At 41.0% G+C, this 4,506-nt stretch overlaps 1 long non-coding RNA gene across 1 annotated transcript in view; it reads left to right on the forward strand.

The window, feature by feature from the left end:
• Positions 1-4,506, forward strand: part of LOC309394300 — a 205,996-nt gene that overhangs the window by 85,462 nt on the left and 116,028 nt on the right. The gene's annotated exons all lie outside the window — the stretch shown is intronic.

Consider the following 4,506-nt stretch of genomic DNA (forward strand, 5'->3'; position numbering starts at 1 on the left):
TTTATGTTCCATTATTTCAGGGCATTTGAAAGAAAATATTTGTTACATAAAATATTCTAAACTTTTATTAGAATAACATTGTTATTGTTACTGTCCATTGATGTACTGTGTCTTTGAAACGCAAAGATCTTGAAGTGTCAATTATTAATTCTTCCTATTTCTAATATATAGATAATTTGATATGAGTTAGCCACAGTTTTCTGACTTAACTAACGGATACTTGCTCTTTAAATATTTAGGTAACAAATGAAACAGGTTTAGCATCTGTTCGGTATTCTCTAACTGCTCATTTCCAAGCTTGGCCAAAAGTAATAAACATGCAAATGCAAAACAAAACAATCTGATTAATACGTTACTAAAAATATGGATTTGTTTATTTGCAAATTTAAATTAAGCCAGCAACGCTGAAAAATATAGTACACAATTTAATTGTCTAATAAAAGCTACACCTGAAAAGACAGAGTGTAAAATTAAAATAGCCAGCTTGAACATCAATGATAAACATTGAAAGATACTGCAGAGTAATTTCCAGTAGGCTACAAGCTCATTAGTTGAAAAAAACACATGCTCATTTGCCTTAATATATTGATGTAATTAGCAAGAAAGCAGGTTTCACAATATATGAAAAGCACAAGGTTGGAAAATTACTTTGCCCAAATCCTGCACAGCGGCTGCTATTTAACTGAGTTTGAACTGAATTAACCTATGTACTTGGATCTTTTAATAGCCTTTTCAATTCCTATGTAGCAGGGATGAAATCTACTTATCTTTGCTACCAGTTTGGTAGCAATGTGAGCACGCTCGCTTGCTTTGCTTGCACCACATCTGTGCATGCGCAGGACCTTCCATGCATGCGCAGAGCATCAAAATGACTTCCGAGCGGGTGGGCGGAGCCTGCTACTGAGCATGCCAGGCAAGCGAGTGAACAGCGGGGGGGGGGGGGGATCTGCTGTGCCATGCGATTTAGATTAGCTAGAAAACAAGAAATCCTACTTTCTAGCAAATATAAACCACGCGGCACAGCTGATTGTTGGAAAAACCATTTTGCCTGAACCGGTAGCATTTTTTTTACTACTGGTTCGGGCGAACAGCTGGCATCTTTGCTACCGGTTCAGGCAAACCGGTCTGAACCAGTAGCATTTCACCTCTGCTATACAGGCAGTTGGGTATTAAAGTTGCAATATAAAGGTATTCAACAGTATAGGTAGTCCTCAATTTACAACCATTCATTTAGTGACCTTCAAAGCTGCAATAGCAGTGAAAAAAAAGTGACTTATAGCCAGTCCCCACACTTAAAATCATTGCAGCATCCCCATAGTCACATGATCAAAATTTGGGCACTTGGTAACTGGCATGTATTTATGATGGTGCAGCATCCCAAGTACTTGATTGTATTCCACAGGGTCAATCTCACAGTGGAAAAAAGCTCTTCTTTACCCCACCTGCTTAAATTCCTTAGCAGACGGAGTCTGTAGTAGGCCCCTTCTGCTGGCACAAGTGGGGTGGACTAGTCACGCTGGGCTGAGACAGCTCCTCAGATACCCTGGATCCATGCCATATCAGGCTTTGCTAATAACCAACACCATGGACTGGACCTGGAAGCAAACTGGTAACGAATGCAGCTTGCGCTACAGCAGTTGTCAGGCCTGCAGTCATATTCCTTTTAGGATCTTTGGCCTGCCACACTTTCTATTATTTTACTATGCTGTTTCATTAGTGGGGAATAGGGAGGGGGGAATAGTAAGGAGCAGAATGTGTTGTTGACAAAATAAAACATTCCTTTCTAGAAGCCCAAGGTCATATTTTGTCTCTGCACCTCTGCACCTGGCTGGAACTAGATGGGTGGAAATGCCAGCGTGCCAGAGGAAGATTAGACCATGTGATGGACTTATGGGTGTGGCGGCAAGGTTTTGAACTTTCAACTAGATGGAAACCCAGGAAGCTTTCAGATTCGGGTTTCCACAGTTTGTACCAACATGTCTCCCTTATTAAATTGGAACTTTGATGAAAGCTATGCCTTGAATTCTGATTTAATTCTGGATGATATTTGGAACGCTGATAGCAGTGTTATACATGCCACCCTACAGGTCCTCAGAACTGTGAGTGTCGCTGCCTTCTACATCAGCTGTAGCTTCTAAATACTCCTCAAACGTAGCCCCATGTAGAGAGCATTGCAGTAATCCAACTGAGAGATGACTAGGGCATGACTGACTGTAGCCTCATGATCCAGATAAAGGGGCAACTGGCGTACAACTCAAAGTTGTGTAGAGGCTCTCCTAGACAAGGTCTGTCACTTGCTGTTTGAGCACAAGTTGTGATTCCGGGAGAAACTCCCAGGTTGAGCACCAGGTCTGTCTGGAGTAGTATAACCACATACAAAACTAAAAATGATAGATAACTAGATCCTGAGGTCGCCTTCCCTCACAGCCACTCCATCATGACAAGGTTCAGTGAAGCCTGTTGTCCCCCATCCAGGTCCCTAAGGTCTCCAGGCAGCCACAGCATCACATGGGAGCACCGGGAATACTGTAGAAATGTAAAGCTATATACTATCTACATTAGGGGTGTCAAACTCAAGGCCCGCAGACCGGATCCGGCCCATGGGGTGCTTAGATTTGGCCCATGGACCCACCCTGGAAACAGTGAAGGATTGGCCCACTGTGCCTCTGCTAACAAAAATAGAGCTTGGGGAGGCTGCATGCAGCCATTGCGGATGTAGCAAAGCCTCGATGAGTGATGTTGAGCTGGCCACGCCCACCCTGGCCACATATCCCAGTGCTCTCCCCCCCCCGAGGTCAAACACAACCCTGAAGTGGCCCTCAATGAAATCGAGTTTGACACGCCTGATCTACATGCTGATTGTACCTCATCCTGTGGCACTTGGAAAAAGGAGCCAAACCAGTGCAATATTACACCTCCCAGCCCCAAACTCTTGGGCAACTGGCCCAAGACATTTAACCACAAAGTCCTTCTTTTGCTTCTATATTGTCTTGATATTAAAGTAATATTATCATGATGGTAAGTTTAAGGTGATAAAGTAAAAACATATTGTACATATTCAAAGTACCTGTATTGTCAAGACTGTTAAACAATCAAAATTCCTAGAGCAATTACAATAATTAAGTATACTCTAAAGCCAGGTAATCTGCAAGGATTCTTTGATTTTAAAAAATATTTTTTTCATATCATTTGTAAATAAGTGGGCCAATTACTTCATGCAGGACTTCAGATCGATACAATCTTATTAAATTCCTCTTTAAAAAAGCTTAGATGACAATGTCTTATAAAATCTCTTGTTGGACCAGAAAATGACAAATGCACTTCAAAGTAAGCCAAAGGCATTGTGTTCATTAATGGAATCTGAACTGGTGGAAAAGACTAAGAAAAGATTTTAAGGCTGGACAACGTGATTCACTGGCCTACTCTGCCTATGAAATAGGGATAGTTCATAAAAGGGGGAAGTTATTTTATAAAAAGCCCTGAAAATCAAGCAGCCGATATCAGTCTATAGTTGAATAGACTGGAATTCAGTTAACAACTCTAGCCTCATTAGCTCAACATAGGCATCCTAGCATAGGAAACTGCAGAAATAAGCTGTCCAACTGATCTGTTACCAGTTCTGACAAAGGGTTTCAGATACTATAGTTCAGGAAAAAAAGCAAAGTGACAACATCAGGTACAAAAGAGAGAAGGGGGCAAGGCCATAAGGTAAGTAGAGCTTTTCTTCCAGATAATACTATAAAATTAAATAACAGAGGTGATAGAAACCACTTCTCTGTATAAGGCAAAACTGGCTGACAAAATTCACTGCTACAAATTGTGACCATAGTTACAAAAGTGAATACTTATATAAAAAGAGACTGGCAATTTTTGCTGATTTGCCTTACAACTACTAAATTCACAGATAATCTGCTATCAGTCACAATGGAGAAAATGGTACTGGACTAGGCAGTCTTTTTCATGTCACCTACAGCTTTTTTTCTGTTTTAATACTTCTTACTTTCAGAGAAGCTTTCAGAATATTTGGCAAATTCTCCTGACCTTCTTTGGCTATGCCTGTATTCTTAAGAGGCAGTTTGTATCACCATAGCACCATAGCACACTAAGCTAAATAGCTTAGGCTGGACACTGCACAATCCAACAAACAGCCATTAAACTTATATACAGTACTACTAAAACTCTTGCGTCTGTTTGATAATTTACAGCTTTCAATTGGGTAAAATGGTGCATCATAGAGCAACAATTGCTGAATCAACATACTTTAAATGGACCAATTTACAGAATGCATCCAGAATCTGGGATCCATGATTCCCGTAGGATTGAAATTTGACAATGTTTTAGTGCCATACTTTCCTGACTATACTTTCCATGATGCTATAGGTTGCATAGCACAAGGAAAGATGGGAGGGGCACATACCTACCCTATTTCCAGTCTTCCTCTAGCCCCTATGCCCAATTGGCTGGTAGCAAGACCTGACAGACAAGTGACCACTGGCGGCTTTGAAA

This window comes from Natrix helvetica (genome assembly GCF_964273705.1).
Source record: "Natrix helvetica genome assembly, chromosome: 6".
NCBI classification, from domain to species: Eukaryota; Metazoa; Chordata; class Lepidosauria; order Squamata; family Natricidae; genus Natrix; species Natrix helvetica.